Source organism: Barbus barbus (genome assembly GCF_936440315.1).
Source record: "Barbus barbus genome assembly, chromosome: 38".
In the NCBI taxonomy this organism is placed as follows: Eukaryota; Metazoa; Chordata; class Actinopteri; order Cypriniformes; family Cyprinidae; genus Barbus; species Barbus barbus.
Window position 1 is genome coordinate 26,774,575 of NC_136716.1, and position 18,666 is coordinate 26,793,240.

The window sequence follows — 18,666 nt, forward strand, 5'->3', positions numbered from 1 at the left end:
GTAAACTACAAAAACTAAAAGTACAACTTAAAATTTTTATTTTTATTTTTGCTACTTGAATTAAAATAAACATTACCTGAAAAAAAATTTAACATAATAAATTTTGCTTTGCAGTTAGCTAAAATGAATTATTTTAATTTAACCTGAAATACTAAAATAACTAAAACTAAATAAACTATAGCTAAATAAAAATTAATAAAAACTATTTAGACATTTAAAAAAAAAAAAAAATTATAAAATGGCACAACAATGTTAATCAAATTAAAGTGAAAACAGAAAATATTCGAATAAAAATCGAATTCAAAATATTAACAAAAACGATAATAGTAGGTCAATGATATTAAAATAACACCAGTAAAAATCTAATGAATTATAAATGCATGATATATAATGTATATATTTCATAAAATGCTGCTCTGTAAAGATGTAATTTTCCCCCGACGTACTTTAGTTTGCATGTTTTCTTTATTATTAAGTAGTACATAAATGCACGGCTATTTATTCAACATTTAGATAAACGTGTGTGTGTGTGTGTGTGTGTGTGTTTGAGCAGCAAGCTTTTCTGCTGTAAAATAGACCCTGTTAGGGCCGACATCACAATTACGTCACAGCACTAGCTGGAGGCAAAACAAAGGAGGCCAATTCAAACCAGCACAGATTCGGCTACATGAGGAGCTATGTAATATATCATCTTGTAGTGATGTAGGGCGCCTGAATCGATGTTATAGAGGCTTCAATTAGAAATCTTAAGGCATACCTGCTGCCACTGCCAGACAAAAGACCGACGACAGCTGTGGTGAAACGAGATAAAACAAGAGGACTGGACAGAAACCATCGTCAAAAATGCTCACGTTTGCAGCACACTTCTTATCAGAAAAGGTTCAATAAAGTATTGTCTTTTGTTGTTATGGGCGCATCTAAAGATTTCTTATGCATCTCACTATGTCGTGTATGACATCATGTCTGTGTGCATGTGTGTAAAACAACAAACTGATGATTTATATGCTTAATCATATGTAATTGTATATACTTTGTGATTAATTGTGGCTTGGAATAATAATGTAGCTGTAAAAATAGTTTCCTGCTGAAACTGAAATATATACACATCTTCATGACTAGATAGACACTGAGTTTGTCTTAACTATACACTTTAGATGTGAGACACTCAACCAAAGGGAATCCTGTCAGATCCTCCATCCTTTCAGTAAAAGTGTTAAAGTTAAAGTTAACCTTCTCAAATAACAATCGAGGTCCTGGACAGTGCATCTATACCTTACATATGCAGGTAAAATCTGAATTTCTCCAGTTATTATTAAAAAACAAGCTAAACAGACTTTATAGCTAGCGTTAGTGAAGCGGTCAGGGGAATCTTTCTCAAGCTCTGCACACAGAAAAACCTCACAATGTTTACTAACAGAAAGGGTCTATAATGAAACCAGGTCAGAATATGAGAGCCGATTCTATAATCACATGATATTACAGCAGCGCGTCCCGTTTACATCATCCGTCTCAGACGCTGAGTGATATTTATAGTGTATGTGCCTCTGCAGACAGCCAGACTGAAGCATCCCAGAATGCACCATGCAGGATCTCTCGCGGGCTGCAGCGGCTGGAACACTTGCATAACTAACAGACGATGTGCCGAGACAGGCCACATCACACACACACACAATCACCCCTGGCGCAGAGTGAAGGATGATGGGAAACATGTTGAGAAGCAGAGGGAGTGTTTCCTGCTGTTTAGTGAACGTCAGTAACCCTCCACAATCACACAACTCTCGTTTGTGTTACATCACTCAGTAACAAGACGGCATGTCAGACGAGACACACACTAAAGCTCCAGACGTCTGAGTGACACACACACACACACGCACACACACACACACACACACACACACACACACACACACACTGGATTAAGACGTTTACAATCATCACTTTCATACAGACGTCAAGAACCAGGAAGAGTCATAAATTAATCTGAAAAACATGGCTAAAAATATAAAGATAACAAATGGAGGAAATAAATATATGTAGATGGATTTCTGCAACTAGAAAACACAGAATACATACAGAGTATCATATTCATATTCCATTTTACTAATGATTATCACATTCTTAAACTTTCATACTAAATTATTATCATATTCATACACCAACACATGAACAATCATCATATTCATACACCATCATACTGGACAATTACCATATTGAATGATTAGCATATTCATACACCGTCACGCTGGGCGATTATCATATTCATATACCATCACACTGGACGATTATCATATTCATATACCATCACACTGAACGATTATCATATTCATACACCATCACACTGGACGATTATCATATTCATACACCATCACACTGAACGATTATCATATTCATACACCATCACACTGGACGATTATCATATTCATACACCATCACACTGAACGATTATCATATTCATACACCATCACACTGAACGATTATCATATTCATACACCATCTCACTGGACGATTACCATATTCATACACCATCACACTGGACGATTATCATATTCATACACCATCACACTGAACGATTATCATATTCATACACCATCACACTGGACGATTATCATATTCATACACCATCACACTGAACGATTATCATATTCATACACCATCACACTGAACGATTATCATATTCATACACCATCTCACTGAACGATTATCATATTCATACACCATCACACTGAACGATTATCATATTCATACACCATCTCACTGGACGATTACCATATTCATACACCATCACACTGAACGATTATCATATTCATACACCATCACACTGAACGATTATCATATTCATACACCATCACACTGGACGATTATCATATTCATACACCATCACACTGGACGATTATCATATTCATACACCATCACACTGGATGATTTCCGTTTTCATACACCATCACAAGCAGAACGATTATCATATTCACACCATCACACTTGGACAAATTCCATATTTATACACCATCACACTGGACGATTACCATTCAAAACTATTTCTATATTCATACCATATTCATACACCATCATGCAGAACAATAACTGTACAGCATCACGCTGAACAATTACCATATTAATATACCATCACAATTACAATATTCATAAACCATCACACTGGACGATTTCTGTATTTATATTCACCATACTGGGCAATTACCATACTGGACAATTTTCATATTCATACCATAGTCATACACCATCATGCTGAATGATTTCCACAATTCATCCACCATCATACTGGATGACTAACATATTCATATTAGTATTAGCATATCAGTATATTAGCATTAGTACATTCATATACAATGACACATCATATTGAACAATTTTCATATTCATATACCATGGGATGGTTCCCACTGCTAATAAACTATGGCATTACCATAAAGTTCCCCCGTCCTGTTCCCTCACGGTTCTGTGAGGCTGAATGTGTGTAAATCACGCTAACGTCGCAGTAGTGTTAAGTTAGTGTGGTCTGAAATGCTCATTCTGTAGAGCGTCTGAAAGCATTTCCTTCTGTGACTCTGATTCAGATCAGCCTCAGGAAATGAGGCCTTTCCTGTCAGAGGAAGAGAGAGAGAGTTTTACTGGTGCAGGGAGGAACACGGACATCTGAACCGTCAGCCGCTGTGTGTTCGGAAGAACATCACCAACCCGCTCAACTTCACCTCCACAAATCTTTCTATGGTTTAGTTTTCTGTCATTTTTGCCATATTTCAGATTTTACTTTTTTCTCTCTCTCCTGCGGTTGGACGAGATGATGTCATGACGATGCAAGTCATGCAGCAGATGGGATAAAACCACACTGTTTTTTACGTCCATCTTCTGACATATAACCAGGGTTTCTGCAGGTTTTATGAAGGTCAATTTAAGACTTTTTAAGACCAAGTAAAGAAAACGAATGGAACACAACCTGCCAATATAGTTTCAAATGTCTTGAATTAGCAATGCTTTAAAGTTTAAAAATACAACTTCCAATAGATCTCTTTTACTTTTTCATTTATATTACAAAAAAAGCGGCTTCCAAACACCTGAAGCAAGAAAAAACTCTTACTGTACCTTCTGATCACACTGCACAACATTTTTTTTTTTTTTTTTCAGCGCATGCCTTTATGAATTTAACAACTTCTGCTTGGATTTAAGACCTTTTTATGCCTTATATTGTGGAAAGGCAAATGAATTATTATTTTTAAGACCCACAGAAAGCCTGTATTTCAGAGTGAAACAGGATATTTAACAAGTAGGTCAGCACTGCATGGAAAAATGTGTATCAATATGAGAGGTGTTTCAAACCAAGAGAGCTGAAAATGGAAAGTTGAGTAAATTATTAGATTTATAAAATTTTCTTTACAAGACCAGGGATAGTTCATTGTGATTTGATGTTGACGTTAATCTAAACGAGCTCATAATGCAGAGATAAAGACGGTTGTCACTGCTGCTCACAATAGCCACTGTTCACACGCTCAACAATACGGCTCTGTTCTGATCACCTCGTTTACACACAGTCTATTATACCAGCTAATATTCATCACCAGCTGCAGACACACATTCATGAGTCATGGGTCAACAAACACACACAGCTGTGTGGTGCAATAGATGCGCGTGACTCAGTTTCATTTGATGTATATACATTTTCCGCATTTTTTTTTACATTGTTTTAAAAATAAAAATTACAGCTGATAGATGGTTTTTACATTGTTTAATAATACTTCACATTGTTTTCCGAAGTAGGTGTTTCTACACTAGTTACAGTCACAAATCACTCCGGTAAACAACCTTAATTCGTTAACAAATTAGTCTGTTTATGCAACAATGCGTATTATGTTTACACCTTCATGAAGTATTTGGACCAAACATGTTCTGACTTCTATTCGGCTAAAACAAAGGTGCGTTTATACCCACAACACTCCTCTGATGAGTGTTTTCTCATGCAAACTTAGAGAACTAAATTCCTTCTCTGAGAAAACATAATTTGTTAGGGCGATCTGACCTTAGACTGATGAATTTTACTTGTGAGTGCATTTAGTTAGTTATCTGGCAAGCAGTTGTGAAACGATCTATCTAAATTTGTAGATATATATATTTAAATACATATATATTTATTAAATTATATTTAATAACTATTTGTACTAAAAAATGTATATTGCATTTGTAATTTAAATATATTTACCTGTTTGTTTCTAAATTTGTTTCTATTTATATTTAAATGTTTTATGTATATATATATATATTAGGGATGCACGATATTATCGGACTGATATCGGAATCGGCCGATAATGGCTTTAAATGTAAATATCGGCATCGGCCTGACTTGAAAAATTATACCGATATGTCTTGCCGATAAGAGGAATACATTAACTCACATGTGCTCAGGGTGTGCTAGTGATTAGATCACGTCAGCAGTGTGGCTAATTCTTGAAGCAAAGTTTTGTCTGAATTATGATTAGATTCACTGATTTAGATTGCTGAACTTAATCTGTGAAAGCACGTACAGAACGACGCGTTCAGTGTGTGATAGAGTAAACAGTAATAGCACTTGCAGCTGCAGCAGCGGCAGCAGTGACAGCCTCCCCCGGGTCCTAACGCCCGGTCGGTAAGGAGATTTAATCTTTAGGGGGCGCTGTTGGCCTACTTCTAATTAAATTAAAAGTAAGATAGCCTACACAAACAACATTTAGACTGTGTTTCTGATTAAATAAAGCAGTAATTGATGTCATAAAATAATGAGTATGTTTTGATTTAATGGTCAGAAGCTATAGCTTAAATTAAAAAAAAAAAAATCACGAACATGGCACTTGTAAATTAAATAATTTTATATATACTGATTTATTCATTAATGTGTAATATGTTTTGTTTTTTAAACAAATCATGAGCTCTAAAAGATTTTCAGAATTTTTACAACTCTTTTGTTTTAGACCATCTACAAATGTTAAATCCTAACATAATGTTAGGGTTAACACTTCTTTCTGGGGGACAAAATGCAGCAATTGATAGCTTATTTATAGTTATTTTCAAAGCTTCAATGTACTGTCAAAAAAACCTTCATTATTGTTCTTGTTAAAAACTAACCAAAATTAAAAAATAATTTTCTTATCATTTCTGCACAGAAGAGACTTGGTGTTGTTTCCAAACAAAAGGAAATATATCGTTATCGGCATGAAAAATATCGGCATATCGGATATCGGCAAAAATCTAATATCGTGCATCCCTAATATATATATATATAAATTGTTTGTCTCTATAATCTCTCTATTAAAATAGTAAAATATTAATTTATTTGTTTATTTAATCTGACCCAAGATGGCTGAATTCTTACCTGTGTATGTTCTGCGTCCACAGGACCGAACAGGAAGACGCTACGAATCCATTAGTTGCTCATCTGATCTGAAAGAAAACACAAAGTAATTAGCTACAGCCGTAATACAAACAAATGTCATTTTCAAAACTCTTATATAAAAACATGATTCCTTGACTGTTTCAGAGTACATATACTGTAGTATACATATCTATACTGTAATATATGTCTAATATAATACTGTAATACTGGCTATTTGCACTTTATTTGCACACTATATGCTTAGATGCTTCTGTTTTCATTGGCTTTGTATTAAATACTTGTAAAATGACAGTAAAGTTGAATCCAATCCATTCTAATATTTGAATTCAGTCTTTTTTTCAATATTCCTGCATATTCTTACTGTCAATTTTTGGTTTTTAATGACAATATGACAATAAATTATTGCAATGCATTATGGGGTTAACATCTCTATAAGAGTACATGCAATAAATGACTTATCTGAGTCGGGAGCCTAAGCACGCTAGGTTTCATAACAAAAGCAAAATCATCATTATGAAACATTACAGTACGTGATTTATTATTCTAATGAACAGTGAGCCATAAACGGACAGAGAAAAGAAGCAGACAGAGAGGATCAGTTTGTGCATGTCCAAACAAACACCCCGTCCATCAGAAGAAAATCAGGGCTAAATTCATCCGGGCGAGAGTGATTTTCCAGCAGGAGACGCTGGATGTGAGCCGGTGTCTGGCTGTTATTTTTAGAGTGTCTTGGAGACGCGTGTGCAGCAGGGTTTAAGGACAGCCGTTCACAGCGGTCTGACCCTCTGCTCACCCTCACACATCCCTGCTGATTTATTTAGATCCCTCACTCTGACGCTCTGATATGTGCCACATCTCAGACTGAAACAACCAGCACTTCACGTCCATTTAGTTAGTTATCCAGCAAGCAGTCGTGAAATGAGTCGATTATGTGCAGTCAGATGGCCATTATCACAAAATAAACCTTTTCAGGGTGATGACTCATGAAATGATGAGTCATGACAATCATGACTCTTGATTGTACATGATTCCATAAATAACTAAAATACATATTTTAAAAAGTTATATATGTAAATTTGCATATTAATATTTTATATTTAAATATGTATACATTTGTGATTTTATACATACATAAATATTTCAAATATAAATATATATAATCTATATAAATAGTTTATTTCTATTTATCTGTTTATCTAGATTATATATAATTATTATTTTTATATTATTTATATTTAAATTAAACATTTATTTAAATGTATATAATTTAAATCTAAATATTTACATATTTGTATATAACTAAATAATATTGAACATTTCTGTTAACTTAATAAATGTTTAATATATAATTTTTCTATAAATATGCAAATATTTTTTATGAATATGAATGTATACACACGTATAAATATATTAAAAAAGTAAATATATAAATTAAATAGTTTATTTCTAGCTATTTATCTGTCTATATTTTTATAACATATAATTATAATATATTATATTATAGTAATTATATATTATATATAATATGTTGTATAATTATTTTATTACTTTTAATATCTATATTTAAATTTAAAAATATTTATTTAAATGTATTTACATATTTCTGCTAAACGAATGTTTAATATAAATAAATATGAATTTATATATGCACATAAATACACTCACCTAAAGGATTATTAGGAACACCTGTTCAATGTCTCATTAATGCAATTATCTAAACAACCAATCACATGGCAGTTGCTTCAATGCATTTAAGGGTGTGGTCCTGGTCAAGACAATCTCCTGAACTCCAAACTGAATGTCAGAATGGGAAAGAAAGGTGATTTAAGCAATTTTGAGCGTGGCATGGTTGTTGGTGCCAGACGGGCCGGTCTGAGTACTTCACAATCTGCTCAGTTACTGGGATTTTCACACACAACCATTTCTAGGGTTTACAAAGAATGGTGTGAAAAGGGAAAAACATCCAGTATGCGGCAGTCCTGTGGGCGAAAATGCCTTGTTGATGCTAGAGGTCAGAGGAGAATGGGCCGACTGATTCAAGCTGATAGAAGAGCAACTTTGACTGAAATAACCACTCGTTACAACCGAGGTATGCAGCAAAGCATTTGTGAAGCCACAACACGCACAACCTTGAGGAGGATGGGCTACAACAGCAGAAGACCCCACCGGGTACCACTCATCTCCACTACAAATAGGAAAAAGAGGCTACAATTTGCACGAGCTCACCAAAATTGGACGGTTGAAGACTGGAAAAATGTTGCCTGGTCTGATGAGTCTCGATTTCTGTTGAGACATTCAGATGGTAGAGTCAGAATTTGGCGTAAACAGAATGAGAACATGGATCCATCATGCCTTGTTACCACTGTGCAGGCTGGTGGTGGTGGTGTAATGGTGTGGGGGATGTTTTCTTGGCACACTTTAGGCCCCTTAGTGCCAATTGGGCATCGTTTAAATGCCACGGCCTACCTGAGCATTGTTTCTGACCATGTCCATCCCTTTATGACCACCATGTACCCATCCTCTGATGGCTACTTCCAGCAGGATAATGCACCATGTCACAAAGCTCGAATCATTTCAAATTGGTTTCTTGAACATGACAATGAGTTCACTGTACTAAAATGGCCCCCACAGTCGCCAGATCTCAACCCAATAGAGCATCTTTGGGATGTGGTGGAACGGGAGCTTCGTGCCCTGGATGTGCATCCCACAAATCTCCATCAACTGCAAGATGCTATCCTATCAATATGGGCCAACATTTCTAAAGAATGCTTTCAGCACCTTGTTGAATCAATGCCACGTAGAATTAAGGCAGTTCTGAAGGCGAAAGGGGATCAAACACAGTATTAGTATGGTGTTCCTAATAATCCTTTAGGTGAGTGTATATGAATCTGTTCAATATAAATTATCCATCTATATAGCTGCAGTTCTAAGTAGAGCACTTAACCCTGACCCACACACACCCTTAAAAAACGATAGTTCATCCACAAATGATAAGTGTTAACATTTATGTGCCTAAATGCACACAACTACAGAGAAAAACCACAGTGCAAAACATTCTAACATCACTTTCAGTGTGAAAGCACAAATGACCTCATTGGAAGCTTGTTGTGTCACTGCTGGTTAGTAGCACTGCTGAAGCGTTTTCCTACAGGAAGAGAGTTTTGTATCTGGGAATGTCACGGCTTACAGCGCTGAATTAATGACACCTCCTCTAACTATCATTCCCACATCTATCCCTCCCTACAGACCTAGAGAGTCATGTGTGTGTGTGTGTGTGTGTGTGTGGAGGTGATGCATTAGAGCGTAATAGGAAGGAAAAGTCTCTTTCTCTCTCTCTCTCTAATTCCAGATGTCTGACACCTCCAGCCATTCATCACACGCTCCTCTGAGCCTGAAGCAAGAAAGAGGGAGGAGAAAAAAATCAATGGAGTCAGAACTGCAAACAGGCCATAAAGACACCGGGAGGAAGGTACCAGCTGCAGTGCAATTGATTTCTTTAAGTAGAATAACACCTCACACACACACACACACACACACACACACAGACTGCCATTCATACACAGCTGCTGAAACACTTATGAACAGATCTCACAGAGCCACCTGGTTCATAAAAATCACCAGAGAATGAGTTACTAATGAAATCATCTGCTGGTTACAGACATGCATTAAGATTACTTTATATACTGAAAACTGAATATATACTGAAAGCTGCAAAAGTCTCTGAGACCGCAGTGAAAATCTATATATGTGACCCTGGAGCACAAAAGCAGTCTTAAGTCACTGGGGTATATTTGTAGCAATAACCAAAAATACATTGTATGGGTCAAAATTATTGATTTTTCTTTTATGCCAAAAATCATTAGGATATTAAGTAAAGATCATGTTCCATGAAGGTATTTGTAAATTTCTTACCGTAAATATATTAAAACTTAATTTTTTATTAGTAATATGCATTGCTAAGAACTTCATTTGAACAACTTTAAAGGAGATTTTCTCAATATTTAGATTTTTTTGCTCCCTCAGATTCCAGATTTTCAAATAGTTGTATCTCAGCCAAATATTGTCCGATCATAACAAACCATACATCAATGGAAAGATTATTTATTCTGCTTTCAGATGATGTATAAATCTCAATTTAAAAAAATTGACACTTATGACTGGTTTTGTAGTCCAGGGTCACATATTACATTCACATTTAGTCATTTAGCAGACACTTTTATCCAAAGCGACATACAAATGAGGACAATAGAGGCAATCAAAACCAACACAAGAGCAATGATATGCAAGTATTATATAACAAGTATCAGTTAGCCTAACACAGTACACGTTTCAAGGGTTTTTATATATATATATATATATATATATATATATATATATATATATATATATATATATATATATATATATATATACATATATATATATATATATATTACCAAGGGAAAGAAAAAAATGCTTGTTTCAATACTTTAAGAATATTCACAAAAACAGCTTTACCAAATAGTGAACATTTATTTACACTATTAAACTTTATATTTCACTCAAACCATCAGGCTAAAATAAAACTATAAACTAAATAAAATTTGAATTTATAATATTTTTATAATATTATATTATAATTTTAGAATAAAAGCACACACATACTATATTAAAGTAATACATTTATGTTTCTAATATTATATATGATTCTATAATTTATATTGTAATATTAATATAAAATGAATAACATAATATTATGATATAATATTGTAAAAAAAACTACAACATCACTAACATTTAGGTCCATCACTGCATTGACAAACATCAGTAGCACAGCAGTGGCATCTTCTGCAAACACTCCCGTTTTCTGTAAAAAAAAACCAGTTTCTCTAAACGGTATAAAGAAGATAAAGGAGCAAATTACAACATCTGGCACTGTTAGCTTCCTCAGACACGCATAAACACGACAGCCACACGCCTCGTATCTTCCACAGCAGGGAAGATCGTTGGCAAGAGCATCTGCTCCTCGAGCTGGCAGGAGAACGGATCGGACGCCTGGAGCCAAACCTTCAGCAGATCTTCAGACGAGAACAGCACTTTTAAAGGGGTCACAACATAGACCGAGTAAAGACAGTCACGCTCTTGATTCTCACTCTTACACTGTAAAAACAATTCCGTAAAATTTACGGTAAAAAAACGGTAGCTGTGGTTGCCGGAATTCTACTGTAAAAAATACAGTAACCACATTTTAGGTTTTACGGTTTTAAATTAAATTTACAGTTAAATACTGTAATTTCATTAACTGATATAATGCTAATATACCAACCTATTGAACCTGTTTTGTACCTTTGTACAGACAATAACCGTTTCTCAATATGCCTACTTGTCTGTTCTTGTGCACTTATGAAACGTCATTGCCCAAAAACCTGCGTAATTTTCAAAATATTACTGTTATTCTGTCATGAAATGTAGTTTTCAGGCGAGAATATAGTTGTTTAAAACTCAAATCTGCGGTTTATTTGTAAAGAAATAGCGCCTATTAGAAAATTAGCTGTGCCGATTTCGGAGCTCCAGGCGATCACCGGGTGCTCCGTGCTCATGTATCCGCCTCGAGCAGCCTTACGCTCAGCTAGTCCTTCCGACATTTGCCGCTGGCTCTGACGTCTCTGTGGTGATTAAACGAGAATCAATTCGTTTTCTGTATATTTAACAGGCATTCGTGGTCTCATGAATCTAATATTTGTTCCTGGTCATATCATTTAATATATGTAAATAAAAATGTAACACACACAAATACACATTTAATATTCATATTTAAATTTATATTTTATGTTTTAATGCAATTTTGCTTCTCAAGTAAATGTATCTTTATGGATGTTATATTTTCCAGCAGAATTAATGTGAAATAGGGAAGAAGTCTCTCTAAACTCTAAACTATAGTTCACTCATGTTCACAGACATTTGCATTTCATCAGCTTTAAACAAACTGAAGGCTTTTTACTGATCAGACCTGCTGTGCTGCTCCTGGCAGTTTAGAGCAGAACGCAAATGTACAAATAAAGCCATCGTAAATGTCAGAAGGCCTGTCATCTAATACTGTCCTGTCAGTGTCAGAGAGGGTTGAGCAATATATCATAGCCATACTGCATTGCCAATACAAAAAATACTAATACAAATGTCACTAAATACATGATGCAATTCACAGACAAAACAGCAATAATACACATTTTTCTTGGCACATGTTTTCAGATTGAGGAAAAACCAATGCAAACTCTGAAGCAATTTTTCTGTATTTTTAAATAAAAAAATAAAAGCTAAATGCTCCAGCTTAAGAGGTCGTTTAACTGACCAGTAGCTTCAGTAGCTTTCAGAGAAACAACATCATTAACGTGTAACGTCTACAATCAGATCCCATTACAATGAGCCTGTGTGTGTGTGTGTGTGTGTGTGTGCTGTGTAAACACACTGACTCTGAGAGCTTCACTAAGCTACATGCTTACAAAAGGGCATTAGCAGAGGCTAGTGAATGATTGTAGGGCATTGTCATCGAGCGAAGCACCGACACAATGTTAACGGATAACCGTTTAACCATGAAAGCACAGAAGAGCCCCGGCATGACATCTCAGAGCTGGTTAACACATCACACGTTCTCAGATTTTCATTCGCCTGTGTTCACATGCAAATCCATGAAGTGCATGCACTCAGACTGCGCAGACTGCTCTTCTGTTGTTCGCATATGCTGGAAATGATGTATATTTCTTTACTTTTTCCTCTTAGACGTGTAGATAAAAGGTCATTAAAAGAAAATGCTGTCATTTACTCAAACAAACCTGTATGCTGGATAAATTTTGCACTTAAATTATATATTCAAAGCAACTTGCATATAACAATATTTTGTTCTGTTTCAAACACAAAACTATCATATGACTTCAGAAGACATATAAATATCATCACAACAAATATGCTGTTTATTTAGCAGCTTCACAAGGTCATTATGAAGTTTTGTACAGTAAAACCCCTTTTTAATTAGTATTTATGTCTTGTTTAAAACAAGATGCATTTACCTGAGAAGCAAAAATGCTGACATTATTGAGTTAGAGGCAATAGAGGCAATCAAAACCAACAAAGAGCAATGATATGCAAGTACTATACAAGTATCAGTTAACCTAACACAGTACACAGCAAGGGTTTATATATATATATATTCTTTACCAAGGGAGTTAAGATCAACATGAGGGTGAGTAAATGATGACAGAAGTTTCATTTTTGTCTGAAATACCCCTTTTGTGTGATTGTTTCATAAAGTGAAATGCTGTAAAGTCTTCATATCAGAGACTCAAACGCTTATTAAAACACAAAAGGAATTCAAAACTGACTGTTTATTCTCTTGATTCCTGTTCCTGGTCTTACTGAGACTGATTCTTCAGTGACGTTGTCTGTAATCTTTCATCAAAGTACTCCGTAAACCCTAATAAATCAGCAGAACTCAAATATTCTGAGGTGATCAGTTACATAAAACATCTCGTTAATAAAATCTGAGATCAAGTTTTTGATGGATATAATCAAGTCACAATTGACATTTTTCTTCCTTCAGAATCAAACCATTATAGCAGTGCTATTATTTTAGTATCACTGATAGTTTTCATTAATATTTTGAATTATATTTTAATTTGAAAGTTTTTGTCATATTATATATATATTTTTTCAAATATGTATACGTTTTAGTTAAATTAGTTGGAGTTATTTTTAGTACTTAAATTTTAAATGAAAATGAGAAATGTTGTCTTGGCAAACTAAAATACTTAAAAAATAAAATATAATATAAAATTAAAAAATAAAATACATTTCTTAAGGTTTTATTTTATTTCAGTTAATTTGATTTAATTTCACATAATGAAAATCTAAATGTGATTCAGATTTTTTATTTTATTTTCTGTTTTCATTTGAGTAATTTTGTTGTGTCATTTTTATTAATTTTTTTTATTAAGTTTAAATGTTTGTTATTCTACACTTAAACTTTAGACAAAAATGAGAAACGCTGCCTAGTAAGCTAGGTTTTTATATATATATTTTATAGGTAGAACGTTTTTATATTTTATTCCAGTATTTGTTTTTAATAATTTTTAGCTTTAGTGAACTATATATTATTTTAGTGACACTAAATCCTCAACTAAACATACAGTTTCTCCATATATGGATCTGATGTCATATCTCACACACTGATACACTATTGAAATATTCCCGACTCACCCTGATGCAGATCCCAACCGATTCCTGCTCCACTAGAGACAGAACTAACACTGACCTAAGCGCTAGACACAAGAACCGATTGCGTATTTTATCAGCAGACCGTTCACATTTGTTGCATGAACATAGAACTGAAGTGCCATAACCAGCTATTATACGAAGACTTCAAATGCAGCTCATCCAATCAGAACTATCAGCATTATGAATCAGTATCATAACAATGCTTCAGCTACGGAGCTGATTTTAATCACAACAATGAAGCGCCTAGATTCATGAATCATAAGAGAGATCAGTGTGAACAATCACAGGATGCCTTTGCGGTCTTGATCTCATAAGTGACTGACTTTCATCCTCCTCCTGTTTCCTTCTCCTCCCATCGCTTCATTCCCTCACTTTATGAGCTTTGGCACCTCGATCATTGACCACTGAGAGAAAAAAACCGCTCCACCCTTACAGAAATTCTGTTACTCTCCGCTGCGTTTTGTCTGCAAACACACACAGAGGATCATCTCTCAGGATGAAGGAAAGTAATGGCTGTGATCTGCCTGTGTTCAGCGCACTGGAACGCTTCCATTTCATTGTGATGGAGACGCAGTCAGGCGAGACGTCATCATGTCAGGGGTCTGCAGACACTCAGGATTTGTGATGGAAGATCACAGACGTGAAGATCAAACATGTATGGACCCACTCTGACACTCACACACATCTAACAACCAGCAATCACCCTCAAAACATCTAAAATCACAATATATTTCACCAAAAACCTCCTTTAGCTGATCTACTCTACCATGCACATCTCATATATATGCAAAATTGTCAATAAATGTCAATTTCTCTAGACGATTGCCCCTCACTAACTTACATACAAGTGGACTGTTTTTGTATGATGTTTAATGTTTCTGAAAGAAGTCTCTTCTTCTCACCAACGCTGCATTTTTATTTAATCAAAAATACAGTAAAAAAAGTTTAAAATGACTGTTTCTATGTAAATATATTGTAAAATGCATTTTATTCCTGAGATGCAAATCTGATTTTTTTCAGTGTCACATGATCCTTCAGAAATAATTCTGATATGCCAGCACATTTTTAAATATATTCAGAAAACCGTTCTAAATTGTAGTAATATTTCACAACATTACTGTTTTTTTTTTATTTATTAAATAAATGCAGCTTTGGTGAGCAGAAGATATTTCTTTCATATGCATTAAAATCATAATTATTTCAAATTTTTGACTGGTAGTGTACAGTTAAAGAATATTAAATGCCATTTATCATAGTTAATTTTTTTATGAATTTATTTCAGTAGAATTTGACATTTTTGCCTTTAAGAACAAATAGGGCAACCAAATTAAGTATAAAATACTAACAAGCCCCTAGTGTTTAAGTCAATTTAAGTAAGACTATAAAGGGGGCTGTAGAAACTAAACTTTTCAGAATTTTAGATCAGATCAGAATTGTACTGATCTGGAATCAGCCGCATGTTTAACTCTGTGTGATGTGAGGAAGCGTCTGTGTGTCTCATAACACTGCACACAATAACATCAGTTAAAAACACACTGACCTCTGCTCAGCAGCTGATAAGTGCTTGTTTTGGGAGCGTTTCGTACTGACTCAGACTGAAAACACACCGGCTGCGAACAGATAAAATCACTCTTGTTTTCAGAAGCTCAACAGAGAGGACAGCAAACAGCATTACGTCACGAGACAGTGAGTAACGTCCTCACGATGTCACTGAGAGTTTGACTGAAACATCTGAACCCGCGGCAGTCTGTCAGACAGGTAAGATCACAAACAGGGTTTGACAAACGCAACCGTTCACATCTCCAGTGCACAGATCACTTACTGAAGCCAATCATGAGCTCATTAACATACCACTGCCCAATTCCTCGAGGACTTACTTAAAATAGAAATGAAAAAAAAGGCTACAAAAAATATATTACTCTTGTAATATTACTAATGTGCTATGAAAGAAAATAAATGCTTATAAGTATTTAATAATATTTTACAAATATGTTATGAAATATTCCCTTATTTCATAGTACAATAGTAATATTTGATAATCATCATACTATTATTATCATCATTATTATTATTATTATTAATGTATTATGAAAAACAAATTAAATATAGTGTTATTTTAGTAAAAATTTTATATTTTATTTTATTATACAAATACAATTTAGTGAAATATTGCATTTATTTCGTAGTACAGCAGTATGTTTTAATAATAATAATAACAAAAACAACTATTATTATTATTAATGTACTATGAAATAAAACAGAATACTAAAAATATATTTATTTTTTATTAAAATAACTATATATTTTAATATACAAACATTTTATTAAATATACTAGTCTTTTTTATTCATAATAATGTATTACTATTAATGTACTATGAAATAAAAATTTCAAGATTTAATATTATATTTAATTTATTAAAATAACACTTTATATTTTTATTCTATTTACTTATTTAAACAAATAATGTTTTATGAAATATTCAATTTACTTTACAGTACATTAATATTACTATTAAATATTAGAATATTAATTTGTTTGTTTACAGTACAATATAATTATTTGTCTAATCCGCACATAATTAGCATTATTATAATAATAGCTCATTTAAATTATATATTTTTTCTTATGTATAATCTGTCTATGATGTGAATGTGCAGTGATTGCAGGATCGCTCTCACAGGACGAACTCATAAAGGTCTGTTTTGTTGGTTTCTGGACGTCCATTAGCTAGATCCGGTGCACTCAGACACCGGCTTGGCAATTCTTCTCAATTTTCCTCAAGGATCTGGTGTATCAAACCCATTTGGCTGAGTGCACCAAGCTGCAACTCTCACAGACAGAGCCAATCTCAAACACATCTCATAGCCTGGGAAAATGTGAAAACATCTGAAAACACTGGACCAAAACACACCTGACAGCACAGGTGAAACACTCGGAGATGGCCAGACACATCTGTCTGATGCATGTACAGAGGACAACAATTAATATAAGGTGGAGACGCAATGCAATGGCTAAAATATCTGTCTCAGCTAGTGTGGTGATCAATTTGAAAATACATTACTGTGCAGATATAACAGCACAATGCCAAGAAGCTAAATTAAGCATCCAATGAAATAAAAAAACTGAAGCTCACTAATCGACAACTATAACCATCCCTAATGTAAGTGACTACAGACTAATAGAGTAACATGAATATTATGGTATTGTGTCTGTGTTCGTGCATGAAAGACAGACAGACAGAGAGAAACTAAGTACAAAGTTTCTGTCTAATTCATAACTATTATAATTGTTAATGTCATTCCTGAATTTAAATGAAGAATCATGATTAATGATCATCAATGTATTACTATTTTATTACTATTTCAGTTTAGGATTACAAAAACTGTACTTTCTTACTTGTATAATAACCATTTCTATTGTATGTCAATAAAACATATTTGGTGCTTGATCAGTGCATGTATGTATTCATGTGTCATTAAGCAAGCAAATGACTTCAGTAAATTATTTGTATATAATTAAGCAGGATATTGTTTAGGTGGTGGTATGTTTGTGTGGAATCTGTGCAAACGGATGTGTTTTTGGACGAAGGCAGAGGTCAGTGACCTTTCCACAGATCTTAGCGTTGGGTGTCTGCTAGCCATAACCTGACCTCTGTCTATGTGTGTGTGTGTGTGTTTGATGTAGACCGACTCGCAGGCGTCTCATCGCAGCGAAGTGAGATTATCTCAACACAGATTACACCAAAACACAGCCAAAACAAGACCTCTTTCACCTTCTGGACGACTGTAGCCGCTTTAGTGTCTACAAACAGAGCAACCAGAGGATGTTTACCCTGGTAAAACACAACAATTTACCTTCACGTTCAATCAAAAGGACAGCGTTGACTAGATAAAGCCTCACAGCAGTGTGTGTAAAGACTGAAAGTAGAGTTAACAAACGATCGAACACACACGTGCTACAACACTGCTCAGTGTCAGTGTGTCTATTGTCCACATCTACAGCTGAATAGGACAGACGGCCCCCTCACTACACACTCTCTG

At 34.4% G+C, this 18,666-nt stretch overlaps 1 protein-coding gene across 3 annotated transcripts in view; it reads right to left on the minus strand.

The window, feature by feature from the left end:
• LOC306857565 (zinc finger MIZ domain-containing protein 1-like) overlaps positions 1 to 18,666 on the minus strand; it is a 45,013-nt gene that overhangs the window by 25,385 nt on the left and 962 nt on the right. For 2 of the 3 annotated variants that reach the window (XM_079397561.1, XM_079397560.1), the window contains exon 2: positions 6,356 to 6,423. The gene's annotated coding sequence lies outside the window, so the exon portion shown is untranslated. Of the gene's footprint in view, positions 1 to 3,421; positions 3,560 to 6,355; positions 6,424 to 18,666 lie in introns of those variants that run through there. The other variant, XM_079397562.1, reaches the window with a different exon arrangement.